The 16,411-nt window shown below is 41.8% G+C and overlaps 1 protein-coding gene across 4 annotated transcripts in view; it reads left to right on the plus strand.

Annotated features, from left to right (window-relative positions):
* naf1 (nuclear assembly factor 1 homolog (S. cerevisiae)) overlaps positions 1-16,411 on the plus strand; it is a 245,278-nt gene that overhangs the window by 145,538 nt on the left and 83,329 nt on the right. The gene's annotated exons all lie outside the window — the stretch shown is intronic.

The following is a 16,411-nucleotide window of genomic DNA, read 5'->3' on the forward strand; positions in this document are numbered from 1 at the left end:
GTCTTTTTCTTCCTGTTAACTTCTTTCCTACATGTGCTTCTTACCGTGTTTCAGCTCTACTCTTTTCTATCCTTCTCATTTTGTCTGGTCGCTTTCCCGTCTCTTTCTTTGCTCCTTTGCTCTTGTCTTCCTCCTTTAGTACTTATATTTTTTCCTTCCCTCCTCTTAAAGATACTAGTGGCTTCAGAACATTTATTGTGTAGATAAAAAGCAGCAACTGCACCAGAGACACCATGAAAAGAAAATCATTTGCACACAAAGGTCAGATCAACTCCTGATCGGTGACTAATCTCCTTCGAGATGGCATGGAAGAGTTGGTGTTGGAATGGGGTGGACAAAGCTAAGAATCTCACAGCACCAGGTTATAGTCCAACAGGTTTATTTGGAAGCACAAGCTTTCGCAGCACTGTTCCTTCATCGGGTGGTTGTGAAGCAGGACCATAAGACACAGAATTTATAGCGAAAGATTACAGTGTCATGCTATTAAAATTATGTATTTAACAAACCTAGATTGCTGTCAAGTTTTTCATGTTTTAGAATGGGGATGCAGGTTTTGGTTCATTAATATGTAAAATCCCAGAATTTCTTTCAAATCATTTTCTCAAGGTAACCTAAGGTTTTATATTAAAAAAGTGACATCTTAGCTCAGACAATGCAAACTGAGGTCAGAGTGTGTCTGTATCCCAATCTTGAGTCAGACTAGTTCTATTTCCACAGTGGAATTTAGAAAATATTATATGGCTTGACTGTTTGCATTGATTGCTGACAGGTTGTGCATTTTCTTTTGAGCAAAACAGAATGTATCTGCAAGTATAATTCTGCAAATACAAATTCACCCCATAGACTTATATATATGTGTGTGTGTTTGCAGGAAAGAGAGAGAGAGAGAGTGTGTGAGTGTGTACTTGAGAGTGTGTGGGTTTGCAAGCTTGGTAAAGTGTGAGTGTGATGGGATATAAGCCTGTGAGAGGGTGCATGCATGGGTGTGAGTGTGGGGGGGGGGAGTGTATGTGTGTGAATGAGAGTGTGTATGAGAAAGGGTCTGCGTGAGTATGAAAGAGTGTGTTTGTGTGAGAGAGTGCATAGTGTTGTGGGGTCACCTGTAGTGTGACATGAACCCAAGGTCCCTTTTGAAGCTAACCTCATGGGTACTGAATTTGGCTATCAACCTCTGATTGGTCACTTTGCATTGTTGCCTGTCCCACCTTGGAAAATGGTCACCTGAAAATCCGAAGCCAAATGTCCTGGACCACTGAAGTGTTCCCCGACTGGGAGGGAACACTCCTGGCTGCTGATTATTGTGGCGTCTCCATTCATCCATTGTTGTAGTGTCTGCTTGGTCTCGCCAATGTACCATACCTGGGAGCATCCTTGCCTGCAGTGTATGAGATAGACAATGTTGGCTCAGTCACATGAGTGCTTACCATGTACATGGTAGGAGGTGTCCCCACGTGTAATGATGGTATTCGTGTCGATACTCTGACACGTCTTGCAGTGGTTGCATTGACAGGGTTGTACGGTGTTGTGGTTGATGTGCTGAAGGCTGGGCAGTTTGCTGCGAACAATGATCTGTTTGAGATTTGGTGGTTGTTTAAAGGCGAAAAGTGGAGGTGTGGGGCAGGTCTTGACTCATTCTCATTAATAATGTGGTGCAGGCTGCGAAGAACATAGTGTAGTTTTTCGGCTCCCGGGAACTACTGGACAACGATGAGTACCCAACAATATTTTGTATTCCCATATTATATTTTCATATATTTTGTATTCCCATATAATATTTTGTAAATTCCACTTTGGAAGTAGAACCAGTCTGACTCAAGATTGGGATACAGACAGACTCTGATCTCTCTCCTTTAATGCATTAACTGAGCTGAGTTGTCAACCTTTTTGTTTTTGAATAAAACCTTAAGTTATCTTGAGACTTAAAAAAAAAATCTGGGATTTACATATTAATGAACCAAAACCTGTAACCCATTCCAAAAGATGAAAACCTTAACAGCAATCTAGGTTTGTTAAATATATCTTTTTACTAACATAACACTGTAACACTTTGCTATAAATTCTGTCTTATAGTCCTGCTTCACAACTACCTGAAGAAGGAGTAGCCCCCCGAAAGCTAGTGCTCCCAAATAAACCTGTTGGACTATAACCTGGTGTTGTGTGATTTTTAACTCCCTAGAGGTGACATATAGTGCAGGTTTAGAAAGGTTGGCATGCTTGGAGTCAGCACCTTATCTTTGTGCTTTTGAAAACTTGCAGCTCTGCAACGACTCCGATCTGGTCTGATCATTGAGGAATAAAAATTCCTTCTTCTACTTCTGATTGTAAGGATGCAGTTGAGTCAGGTGACCAAGAAATCCAGGTTAGGACTTCTTGTTTTTAAAATCCCCTTTAATGTTGTCCAACCTCGCAATGCACCTTCTCAAAAAAAAAAATGCTGATGTTGTTGTGTTATGTATAAGTCTTAGTCATACAGTTTGTCTGCTGTACTCTTAAGATTTTATGGAATATGGTTTATCTTTTCCATTGTCTGAGTTCAAGTGCAAGAAAAAGAAACTAATGTCTATTTATAAAGAGCAGTTTTATGATTTAGGTGGAATCGAGCAATGACCAGATACTTCATTAAAGTAAAACTGAGAGACCCAGAAGCACAACCAGAATACTGGAAATATTTTGTGAGTTTTATGTAATTATCTCCATGCTGGGCACTGAACTTTCCAGCGATATTAGATCTAAGTGATTGCATTTTTAGAGTTTATTTCTAAGTGTGTTATTTATGTGAAGGTTTGACGAATTCTGCCATGTCATGATCAGAGTGCACATATTGAGGAAGATTAGTTGATCTGTATTACAGTAATTTAGCATTAGTATTTACATTATATTTATTAGCAGCATGGTATCCATTTCTAAAATTTTCAGCTTTTGTTTATAAACCTGTATTAGAACTATGAAGGAGAGCATGCCATTGGCATTCTTCACTGCCTGCTGCACCTGCATGCTAACCTTCAGCGACTGTTCCATTATTGCACCTCACCTTTTCCTGAACTGCTATCATTCAGATAATAATCTGCCTTCCTGTTTTTGTGATCAAAGTCGATAACCTCACTTTTATCCAGGACTGGCATATGAGGAAAGGCTGGATTTGCTGGACTTATGTTTGCAGGAATTTAGAACAGTATTAGTTCATATGTTACCTTTCAATCATCTTTGAAAAAATAGCAAAGTCAATCTTAAAGTATATGCGGTGAATTTACTTACTCTGAAGTTTTAAAATGTTTTGTAACTATTATGAGACAGTTGAATCTTCTTTCCCGGTTAGATAACTATTTAAATTGGTGATGTAATGGACAGCGAAGAAGGTTACCTCAGCGTACGACAGGACTTCGAGGAATGGCAGATGGAGTTTAATTTAGATAAATGTGAGCTGTTGCATTTTGGTAAGGCAAATCAGGGTGGGACTTAATGGTAATGTCCTGGGGAGTGTGGTGGAACAAAGAGACCTTGGAGTACAGCTCCGTTTGTGCGTGTTGGGATGATTGCTCCTGTAGTTAAGTATCTGATCTGTGTATACAATTATCCCATCACCCACAAAAGGAGTTGCGTCAGGACATTATTTAAACAGGCCACAGTACACTGCAGCACCCAGGAACTATGAGCGGCAGAAGAAAAATACTTCTACAACGTATTCAAGAACAATGGGTACCCTATAAATACAGTCCTCCGATTCTTAAACAACAAACCCAAACAAGTGGACCCAACATGCTGAGAAACTCTAGCAATTCTAACATACATCAAAGACATCTCAAGATGACTACCAGACTACTCTGACCCCTTGGCATCATGGTAGCCCACAAACCTACCAACACACTAAAACAGTTACCGATGAACCTAAAGGACCCTATACCAAAAACCAGCAAAATGAATGTCATTTACAAAATACCCTGCAAGGACTGTCACAAACACTACATCGGACAGACAGGCAGGAAACTAGCTGCCAGGATACACAAACACCAACTAGTCACTAAAAGACGTGATACACTATCACTAGTGTCCTTACATTCAGCCAAAGTGGGACATCACTTCGACTGGGACAACATATCCATTCTAGGCCAGGCTAAACAGAGACACGCACAGGAATTCCTAGAGGCCTAACATTAAAACTGGAACTCCTTCAATAAACACATCGATTTGGACTCCATTTACCAACCTCTGAGAAAAAGAACAGGCAATGAGATCACCAACCTTAACAGACCAGGACGCACACATAGGAGGTGGGACAGAATACAGTGCTTCACAGGAGGTTCACTGATGATGTTACCGAGAATGGTGTCGAAACATCTGAAAACAAACCTTCCAGCCTAGCAAGCAAATTTGCGATCTAAACCTCAACATGAGCTACAAATCTCTTCAAAAATTGCAAACCTCAACATTTATATAGATATATAAACTCTGATCACAAGCCCACTAATGATTGAAATGAATCAATTCTTCTTACTTGCTTATCAGAACCCTCTTATAATTTTGAATGCCTCTGAGATTTTCTCTTACCCTCTATTATCTAACAACATCAATCCCTGCTTCTAGGATCTCTGCACAAAATTGAACTCCTCCACCCTTGTTCACGACCAACTTCAAAGCCTAGGTAGCCTTACTTAAATATAATGATCAGAAACTAATGTAGTACTCAAACTGAGACCATATCAAAGATTTATGAATATTTAGTTTCAGCTGTTGATTGTATTCCAGGATCCAAATACAAAGCAAGTATCTAATATGTTTTCTTAAGCACCTTATCACCTTGACCTGCCACTTGCAAATGTTCAAAGGTGTATAACAAATTGCTCTGCTCTTGCATCCTCACTACAATACCATCTTGATGATGAACTTTGGGAGGAGACTGGTCTTATTTGTAATTGCATTTGCACTTGTCTTTTATCTGCCCGATTTCACCAGCCTCTGCTCCCCTGAAGACTTTCGTTTCTTTTCTCACTATTTACTATGTTGCTTGGATTTAGGTAATCTGCAAGCTTCGAAGTTGCACTCCCTATGCAATAAATCATTTGTTTAAATATAGCAAGAAAATCAATGGCCCTATTACTGAGCTTCACTGCATATTTGTTTCCAGTTTCGGCAATATTCAGTACAGTTCTTTGTTTCCTGTCGATCAGTTGTGTTCTAAGTTATACCAATCCTTTTATCCCATTGCTTATGGACTTACAAAGGTAAGCTCACTATAGTCTTATTAGACAACAAAGAACTAAGATAATTACAGCACAGGAACAGGCCCTTCAGCCCTCCAAGCCTGCGCCGATACAGATCCTCTATCTAAACCTGTCGTCTATTTTTTAAGGGTCTGTACCTCTCTGCTCCCTGCTCGTTCTACATCTGTCTACATACATCTTAAAAGACACTGTCATGCTCACCTTTACTACCTCCTCTGGCAAAATGTTCCAGACACCCACCACATTCTGCGTAAAGAACCTTCCACGCATATCTCCTCTGAACTTTTCCCCTCTCACTTTGAACACGTGACCCCTAGTAATTGGCTTCCCCACTCTGGAGAGAAAGCTTCTTGCTATCCATCCTGTCTATACCTCTCCTGATTTTGTAGACCTCGATCAGGTCTCCCATCAATCTCTGTCTTTCTAATGAAAATAATCCTAATCTACTCAACCTCTCTTCATAGCTAGCACCAGCACCCCTCATACCAGGCAACATCCTGGTGAACCTCCTCTGCACCCTCTCCAAAGCATCCACATCCTTTTGGTAATGTGCCAACCAGAACTGTATGTAGTATTCCAAATGTGGCTGAACCAAAATCTTATACAACTGTAACATGACCTGCCAACTCTCGTACTCAATATCTCATTCAATGAAAGAAAGCATGCCGTATGCCTTCTTGACCACTCTCTCTTGACCTGTGTCGCCACCTTCAGGGAACAATGGACCTGAACATCCAGATCTCTGTGTACATCAATTTTCCCCAGGACTTTTCCATTTACTGTATAGTTTGCTCTTGAATCGGATCTTCCTGCATCACCTCGCATTTGTCTAGATTGAACTCCATCGCTGACTTCTCTGCCCAACTCTCCAAACTCTCTATATTCTGCTGTATTCTCTGACGGTCCCCTTCACTATCTGCTACTCCACCAATCTTAGTGTCTTCTGCAAACTTCCTAATTAGACCATCTATACTTTCCTCCAGATCATTTATGTATATCACAAACAATAGTGGTCCCAACACGGATCCCTATGGAACACCCCTGGTCATAGTTCTCCATTTTGAGAAACTCCCTTCCATTACTACTCTCTGTCTTCTGTTGCCCAGCCAGTTCTTTATCCATCTAGCTAGTACACCCTGGACCCCATGCAACCTCACTTTCTCTATCAGCCTACCATGGGGAACCTTATCAGATGCCTTACTGAACTCCATATGTATGACATCTACAGTCCTTCCCTCATCAATCAACTTTGTCACTTCCTCAAATAATTCTATTCAGATAGTAAGACACGACCTTCCCTGCACAAAACCATGTTGCCTGTCACTGATAAGCCCCATTTTCTTCCAAATGGGAATAGATTCTATCCCTCAGTATCCATCTATAATTGCCTGGATTATCCCTGGTACCCTTCTTAAACTAGGGGACAACATATTAGCAATTCACCAGTCTTCTGAGATCTCATCCGTGTTCATCTATGCTGCAAAGATATCTTGAAGGTCCCAGCTATTTCTTCTCTCGCTTTCCTCAGTAATCTGGGGTAGATCCCATCCGGACCTGGGGACTTGTCTACCTTAATGCCTTTTAGAATACCCTACACTTTCTCCCTCCTTATGTTGACTTGACCTAGAGTAATCAGACCTCTACCCCTAACCTCAACATCTGTCATGTCCCTCTCCTCCGTGAATACCAATGTAAAGTACTCATAAGAATCTCACCCATTTTCTTCGGCCCCCCACATAACTTCCCTCCTTTGTCCTTGAGTGGACAAACCCTTTCTCTAGTTATCCTCTTGCCTCTTGTATACGAATAAAAGGCTTTGGGATTTTCCTTAACCCCATTTGCTAAAGATATCTTATGACCCCTTGTAGCCCTCTTAATTCCTCGTTTCAGATTGGTCCTATATGCCCAATATTCTTCCAAAGTTTCATCTGCCTTCAGTCACCTAGACCTTATGTACGCTTCCATTTTCCTCTTGGCTAGTCTCTCAATTTCGCCTCTCAATCATGGTTCCCTAATCTTGCCATTTCTGTTCCTCATTTTCACAGGAACATGTCTCTCCTGCACTCTGATCAACCTCTCTTTAAAAGTCTCCCACATATCAAATGTGGATTTACCTTCAAACAGCTGCTCCCAATCTAGATTGTCCAGCTTCTGTTGAATTTTGCTATAGTTAGCCTTTCCCCAGTTTAGCACTCTTCCTTTAGAAGGACTCTCATCTTTGTCCATGAGTATTCTAAAACTTATGGAATTGTGGTCACTATTCCCATAAGTAATTCCCTACTGAAATTTCAACCATCTGGCCGGGCTCATTCCCCAACACCACATCCAGTATGGCCCCTTCCCATGTTGGACTATTTACTTACTGCTCTAGAAAACCTTCCTGAATGCTCCTTACAAATTCTCCATCTAGACCTCTGATACTAAGTGAATCCCAGTCAATGTTGAGAAAATTAAAATTTCCTATCCCAACCCCAATCTTGTTGCTCCTACATCTTTCCATAATCTGCTTACATATTTGTACCTCTATCTCATGCTCGCTGTTGTGAGGCCTGTAGTATAGCCCCAACATTGATCATGCCTATATGCACCACGACAATTGGCGATTCACCTTCCCCCTTCAAAATGTTCTGCAGCCAATTTGAGACATCCCTGACCCGTGCACCTGGGAGGCAACATACCATTCGGGAGTCTCGTTTTTGACCACAGAACTGCCTATCTACTCCCCTTACAATTGAATCCACTATGACTATAGCCCTTCCAGGCTTTTCCCCGACCTTCTGCACAGCAGAGCCAGCCACAGTGCCATGAACCTGGCTGCTGCTGCCTTCCCCTGGTGAGCCATCTCCCCCAACATTATCCAAAACAGGGCTGTTCTTTCATTAGAGTGAGAGATGAAGGTCACCACAGGTCAAACAAGAGAGAGGTTGACAAGGAGAGTCCTTCATGGTAACCTCAGCTAGTACAACGATTGAACAGATACTGTTGGCACCACTCTGCATTGAAAACCAGCCATTCAGCTAAGTGAGCTAATGTTTGCAGATACACTAAGCTGGGTGGCAGTGTGTGCTGTGAGGAGGATGCTAAGAGGCTGCAGGGTGAATTGGACAGACTGGCTGATTGGGCAAATACCTGACAAATGAAATACAATTTGGATAAATGTGAGATTTGTCCACTTTGGTCACAAAAACGGGAAGGCAGATTATTGTCTGAATGGTGGCAGTTTAGGAAAAGGTGAGGTGCAATAAGGCATGGGTGTCATGGTGGAACAGTCGCTGAATGTTGGGATGCAGGTGCTGCAGATGGTGAGAAAAGCTCATGGCATGTTCTCTGTAGTGAGAGGATTTGATTATAGGAGTAAGGATGTCTTGCTGCGGTTATTTAGGCCTGATTCGGAGATGCCGGTGTTGGACTGGGGTGTACAAAGTTAAAAATCCCACAACACCAGGTTATAGTCCAACAGGTTTAACTGGAAGCACACTAACTTTCAGAGTGACGATCCTCCTTCAGGTGATTGTGGAGAATAACCTGATGAAGGAGCGTCGCTCCGAAAGCTAGTGCTTCCAGTTAAACGTGTTGGACTATAACCTGGTGTTGCGTGATTTTTAACAGTTATATAGGGCCTTGGTAAGGCCACACCTTGAGTATTGTGTGCAGTTTTTGTCTCACATTCTGAGGAAGGGCATTCTTGCTATTGAGGGAGTCCAGTGAAGGTTCACCAGACTGATTTGCAGGACTGATATATGAGGAAAGGCTGGATCGGCTAGGCTTATATTTTCTGGAATTTGGAAGAATGGGGGGTGTTCTTATTGAAACAATACAAAATCCTGATGGGACTGGACAGGTTAGATGCAGGAAGCATGTTCCCAATGTTGGGCAAGCCCAGAACAAGGAGTCACAGTCTAGGAATAAGGGGTAAACTATTCAGGACTGAGATGCGGAAGAATTTCTACACTCGGAATCGTGAACTTATGGAATTCTCTCTCACAGGAAGCTGTGTACCTGGTTCATTAGATATATTCAAGAGGGAGCTGAATGTGGCCCTTTATGGCTAAGGGATCAAGGGCTAAGGGGAGAAGGCAGAAATGGGATACTGAGGTTGCGTGATCAGCCATGATCGTATTCAATCGTGGTGCAGGCTTGAAAAGCCGAATGGCCTACTCCTGGATCTATTTTCTGTGTTTCTATGACCTCGAATAGATTTATAGATGGCTACAGCACTGAAGGATCCCATGTGGCCCATCTTCTAGGTGCTGGTCAACAAATATCTGACCCCACAAATCTGTTTCAACCTTTGGCCCATAATCCTGCAGTTTATGGCAACAGACATAATTAAATGCTGCTTAAATGTCCAAAGGTTTTTGATTCAAAACACCCTTTCAGGCAAAAATTCTAGATTTTGATCACCCTTTGAGTGAAAAAAAATTGTTAGCTTCTGTCTTTGTCTTCTGCCCCTTACCTTAAATCTGTGGCGACCTGATTTTTGTCTGTTCTGATAATGAAAAATTAGAATTAAGTTTAACCTCATGTGTACTCAAGGGTAGGGATGCAGGAGTGTAGTGAAAAGTTTACAAAATCACCATTCCTGCAGCCATCTTAGATGCAAAGGTAGCTAGGTACAAAATCTAAGGTACAAAGTAGAGAAAAATAGAGAAATAAGTTAAAAGTTAAGCATTACAGTCCTCCTTACTATAAAGCTGAAAAAATAAGGAATTACAGTCCTGCTTTAGGGGCCTGCAGGTCGTTACACTCCCCACAATGGCTCAATCTCTCTCCCCTGTTCTGGGTGTGCACTCCTCTGTCATACCATGTCACGGCTGGCCACTAGAGTTCAGCCCAACTTGCTGGATACCTTGCATCTGACCGCCATCTGGATTCAACAGCCATCCCTGCTGGGATTCTGGCAATCCGCGATCTGATCCAGCATTTAATCCCGAAGCTGCTTTCACGTTCCAGACCTCAACGGAGCTGCAGCAATCTTGCACCAGCTGCCCCACACCAAAGACAGACTTCGCGCCCACAGCTGCTGCCGTTTCCGCTGACTCCCACTATCAAGCTCCCTCCAGAAGCTAAATTGAAAAGAAAACAAATTTTTAAAAAACTTTAAAAAAAAAAGGTAAAATAAATAAAGAAGAAAGAAAAACGCTCAGAGCGGTTGAGCCCTGGCTCAGAACCTTCACTCTGTCGCCATCTTGAAGAAAAAAGGAAAACGTGCCTTCCCTATCCACCCGATGTTCCTTATAATTTTATATACTCTTTCAAGTCACCTTGCAACCTTTGCTCCACAAAGAAAACAGTCCTAGCATGACCAATCTTAGAGCCTCCAGCCCAGCCAACATCTTGGTAAATCTCTTGTCTAGGTCTGACCCATCCTTCCTATAACATGCTAATCAGAACTACTGCAGAACTGCAAGTGTGGTCAAACTTGCATTTAAGTCCATTCCAGCATAATCTCCTTGCTCTTGTATTCTATAACTTGGGCTCATAAAGGCAATTATCCCACATTGTTTACCACTTTATCCACCTGCCTTTCTAGGTTCAGGGATCTGTAGGGAAGGCTTTTGCGTAACTTAGCAGGAATGTGGGACCAAAGGAGAACAGTAGAGGAGAAGAGTTAACAAAATACTTGAAGGTGCAACTGACACTAGTTCAGACAATAGAAAGTTAGCAGGTGATGTCAAAGTAAGGAAGAAAAAGTGAAGTACAATTATGTGAATGCACAAAGTATAGTAAATAAGATTAGAAGGTTACAGTTGCAGATTGCTGTACGGAGTTTTGATGTGATGCAATAACAGAAGGGAAAGCCTTGGGATTACATATTCCTGGGTACAAGATGTTCGGAAAAGGTAGTAAAGGAAGATAAAGAGGAAGTTGATGGAATTGGTTAAGGAGTGTGTTGCAGTGCTCAAGAAAAACAAAGGGTCCAAGCATCAAATCAATTTGGTTAGAACTAAGGAACAATTACATTGCGAGGTGTCGTCTCCTCTACATTGGGGAGACAGGGCACCAACTTGCGGAACATTTCAAGGAACATCGCTGGGACACATGCACTAAACAACTCCACCACCTTGTAGCTGACCACTTCAACACCCCCTCCCACTCCCCCAAGGGTATGCAAATCCTGCGCTGCCTCCACTGCCAAATCAAATCCACCTACCAACTGGAGGAAGAACGCCTCATCTTCCAGCTTGGGACTCTTCAACCACAAGGCATCAACATTGACTTCACTAGTTTCCAAATCTCCCCTCCCCTCCCCTTACCTCCAGGTTCAACCCTCCAATTCTGCTCTGCTCTCTTGATCTGTTCTGCTGTCCATCTTTCTTCCCACCTATCTGCTCCACCGTGCCCACCAACCTATCATAATTACACCTCACCCGCATTCATCTTTAACCTTACCCCAGCCCTACCCCTACTCTCCGATTTATCTGTCATCCCTGTTCCCCTTCCACATTCCTGTTTGAAGGGCTTATGCCTGAAATGTAAACTTTCCTGCTCTTCAGATGCTGCCAGACTGGCTGTGCTTTTCCAGCACCACCCTTTTCAACTGATTCTCCAGCAGCTTCAGTCCTCACTTTCTCCTGAGTGCAGTCTATAGACTACTGACTGGTGGAAAGGATCTAGAAGAATAAACCTTCAGGGAAATTGAGGGATGCCGATAAAATAGAGTAGTTATAATGAGAAACTTCAATTATGGAAATATGAACTGGAAAACTCTTAGTGTACAGGGCAGTGAGAGGCAAATGTTCCTGGATAGAATGCACAAGAGTCTCTTGGAACCGTATTTAACCAGTCCAACAGAGAAAGGTGCACTGTTGGTTGGACCTGGTTCTTGGAAATGATGGGCATGTAAATAGAGAGTCAGTGGACCATGATCATTAGATTCAGTATAATGGAGAATGATATGCAAGAATCCAGAATGTGAAAAATGAATGTGGGCAGCAAGGACTTCAGTCTCAGACTTCTGTCTCGCAATTAGCCATTCACCTTCCTTAAGCTGCAGAATGCCAGGTTCTGGAACATGCTATCCACAAACCTATTGAGTTTCATTAATATGTTGCGGGAATGCACGCACACTCGTGTATGCGCACACACATCTTTCTTTTTATTGTAGATTCCCTCCTACTTGAATGCAAACTAAAAAAAAAGTTACACTTAAAAAAAAAAAGTCCCAGTTGGATCCATACCAGTCAGTTTGCTTCTCTGCCTCGGGTCCTCACCTTGCCTGCTCCTTTTCAGTGTTGCTGCCTGCTGTCACAAGATCCTTACCTCATCAGCACTGCTCCTGTGTCACTGATAAACCAGTTAATAGTACTTCAAATGTCATTTGAGAGTTCACATACTCGAGTGATCCTCAATGACAGAGGCCACCAACCTTAATAATAAGAACACCCTTTTATCCAAAAATGACTAGTTTAGAAATGGCATTATCTTATGAGTCACAAATGCCAGTACTGATAAGCAAGACCATTACAGGAAGCATGTGAATGCATTGGAGAGAGTGGATTTCTCTGCAGCGCTTTCTCATTGGTGGTTGTAAACGTCCATATGTTTTCAATCAAAAGGAAAGTTATTAGCAATATTTTCATGCTTGGGCAAAAAGATGTTGAATGATATGTTTCCACAAGGATGATTTAGGTTTTACAAAAAAGCGAACCATTTACTAATTAGCCATTTCAGATTTCCAGTAATAAATCAAAGAATCTTTATCAAAATGGCCTCAAATCTGTGCAATTGGTCTACTCCTGCATCATGTTCGGACTGGTAGTTGTAGTGATGTCTTTGAACTAAACAAGGGGTAAAGGATCTGGGGAGTGGGTAGTGGTCAGTCCTGCAGGCCCAACGCAAGCAGTCTCCAGTTCGTCGTAAGTCAGTTGGGGAACTGCACCGTGATCATGGTCATTCATGAGACACCAGTAGGCCACTGAGAGTCATGCACAGAATAAAGACAGGATTAGATAGGACTCCGGTAAGAGATGGTACAAAGGACAAGTAGCCTGCTGTTACAGTGGATCGTGTATAATAGCGTTACGTTTACACATGTGAGCTTGCATTTGCAATGACGAGTTACCTGAAACACCTCTGTGTCCTGAGAGGGATTTTTGTTTTTGTTTTCGTTTTTGTTTCTCTCTCACTTTGTGCATTGGGAAGGATAATTGCTGATCATGCATGATCTTGTATACAGCTGAGCTTTAAATATGGCATCTGCAGTGTAAATTCAAACATGTCCTGGCAGTGGTGAGTACCTCTGGTGCTGATGGGCACAAGATAGTGTGAAAGCGGTGCTGTAGAGTTGTTGTACATACTTATTAAGGTGAACTGCATGAGATGACTCTGGAGCTCACGGAAAGAAATGCCCCACAGACTTCCTTCATGTTGACACTTCACTGATTTGTGGTGAACTTTGGTCTGCAGTTTTCCCATTTTGGAATTAGACTGACCAGTTATAATTAGCAGGTCATTCATTCTTTAGGCACTGTTGCTTTTTTCAAGGAGAATTAGAGCTTTTGCATTGGGTGACTTGGCTAACTTAAATGAAGCAAAGCTTTTCAGAACTTTTTTCTGTCCATATCTGGTCCAATATCTCAAACTGCTCTCTACTGGAATGTTAACTTCCATCCATTTTTATAGCCATAGAGCTATACAGCATGGAAGCAGACCCTTCAGTCCAACTTGTCCATGCTGACCAAATATCTTAAATTATTCTCATCCCATTTGTCAGCTTTTAGCCCACGTCCCTCTAAACCCTTCCTATCCACATATCCATCCAGATGCCTTTTAAATATTGTAATTTTACCAGCCTCCACCACTTCTGCAGTTCATTCCAGACTCGTAACACCCTCTGTGTGAAAAAGTTGCCACTTAAGATCTTTTTAAATCTTGCCCCTCTCACCTTAAATGTATGCTCTCTAGTTTTGGACCTCTCTACCCTGGGTAAAAGACCTTGTCTATTTACCATATCCATGCACCTCATGATTTTATAAACCTCTATAAGGTCATCCCTCAGCCTCTGGACTCCAGGGAAAACAGCCCAGGTCTCCCGAGAGCTCAAATCCTCTAGTCCCAGCAATATCCTTGTAAATCTTTTCTGAACCCTTTCAAGTTTCACAACATCTTTCCTGTATCAGGGAGAGCAGAACTGAATGTAGTATTCCAAAAGTGGCCTAGCCAATGTCCTGTACAGCAGCAATATGACCTCCCAACTCCTTTACTCAATGTTATGACTAATGAAGGTATGTGTACCAAATGCTGTCTTCACCACTCTGCCTACCTGCAACTCCACTTTCAAGGAACAATGTATTCCCTGCGAATTATTTATTCAGTACCCTACCCTTAAACTTAACATGTCCTTTTTGTTATTAAATCATTCCTTAAGTTGTCTTTTTCAATTTTCACATGGTGATAAAAGTTTGATTTCTCTCTCTCTCTCTCTCTCGCTCTCTCTCTCTCTCTCTCTCTCCTGATGCTTTCTTATTCTCTTGCCATTGTCCTTTTCTTCTTTTTGATTTACACTTGCACTTTTTTAAGATTCTACCCAGTTCAGTCCTGTATTCTGGATCTTGTATTTGTCATAAACCTTTACTTAATTCATTCCTGGGACATGGTCATTGCTGGCTGGCTGTTATTTATTGCCCTTTCCTAGTTGTCCTTGTGAACAAAGAACGAAAGAACAGGACAGTACAGAAACAGGCACTTTGGCCCACCAAGATTTTGGGGACACCCGATGCCTTTCTAAACTAAAAACCTTTTATCTCTATGCAGTCTCTATTCCTCTTTTCCCTGTCTATTCATGTGTCTGTCAAGATCTCTCTCTTAAACATAGAGAGTCATAGACATCCAGCACAGAAACAGACCCTTCTGTCCAACCCGTCCATGCTGGCCAGGTATCCTATATAATTCTAGTCCCATCTGTCAGCATTTTGCCCATATCTCTCTCAACCCTTCCTATTCATATACCCATGTAGATGCCTTGAATGTTGTAATTGTACCAGCCTCCACCAATTCCTTTGGCAGCTCAATCCATGCATGCACCCCCACCTTCGTGTGAAAACGTTGCCCCTTGGATCCCTTTTAAATCTTTTCCCTTAAATCTATGCCCTCTAGTTTTGGACTTCCTCACCTCGGAGAAAAGACCTTGTCTATTTACCCTGTCTGTGTCCCTCATGATTTTATAAACCTCTATAAGGTCAGTGCCAACTTGTTCTGCCTCTTCCTATTGCTCAAACCCTCCAGCCCTGACGATATCTCATTTAAACTTAGCCCCTTTTGCCTCTCCTCATAATTGACATTGCTGTACTGGGAAGGAGACTCCTGACTATCCATTCTAATCATACCTCCTAATTTTGTAAACTTCTATCAGGTAGGCCCTCATCCATTGAAGTTCAAGGAGAAACAAACCAAGTTTGTACAATCTCTTCATACTAATAACCTCCAAACCAGGCAACATCCTGATGAACCATTTTTGCCAAAGCCTCCACATCCTTCTTGGAGTATGGCGTTACGACACGGCGGTGAACCCTTCTGCTAATTAAACCTAAACACCGAAAAACTCACCTCGCCTCAGACTCTCTTGAAATAGGAGTGACAGAGAACTCCCCAAATTTCACTATTTAGAGAAAAATATCAATTTTATTCTTTAGCGTTAAACGTGAACATTGAACAACAACGTTAGTCAGGAGTAAATGTAGGGAATGGGTCTGGGTGGGTTACTCTTCAGAGGGTTGGTGTGGACTTGTTAGGCCAAATGGCCTGTTTTCACACTATAGGAATCTAATCTAATTGAAAAAAAAACTATTTACAACTCTAAGCCTCCTTTATCTTTAAGGTCTGTTATCTACCTCCAACTCTATAACAATATACTGATCCAATAAAAGCACCTATTGAGATGTTACTGTATTGGAATAGTTAATAATAGTATCTATTATTCTGTTAAGTTTTCTAATAGATTTAACTTATTCTAAGTTCTTTCTTTTGTATTTTAACCATAGTATTTGAATAAATGGTGACTTGCTTAATGTTAAGTGGTTTGACCTATTGAATTGCATGTGGAACACAGCACGTTACATTTGCCTTTGAAATAAGAAAGTTAGGAGATAGAATATTCTCTAAAAATATTTTGAGGGGGTCTAGTTTGGTCCTTAACAAATTGGGGGCTCTTGTCAGGATCAAAACCTCTAATTCCAGATGGGGTCAAGGAT

This window comes from Chiloscyllium plagiosum, unplaced genomic scaffold, assembly GCF_037043375.1.
Source record: "Chiloscyllium plagiosum isolate Xiang-an unplaced genomic scaffold, Cpla_swu_hap1 HiC_scaffold_1, whole genome shotgun sequence".
In the NCBI taxonomy this organism is placed as follows: Eukaryota; Metazoa; Chordata; class Chondrichthyes; order Orectolobiformes; family Hemiscylliidae; genus Chiloscyllium; species Chiloscyllium plagiosum.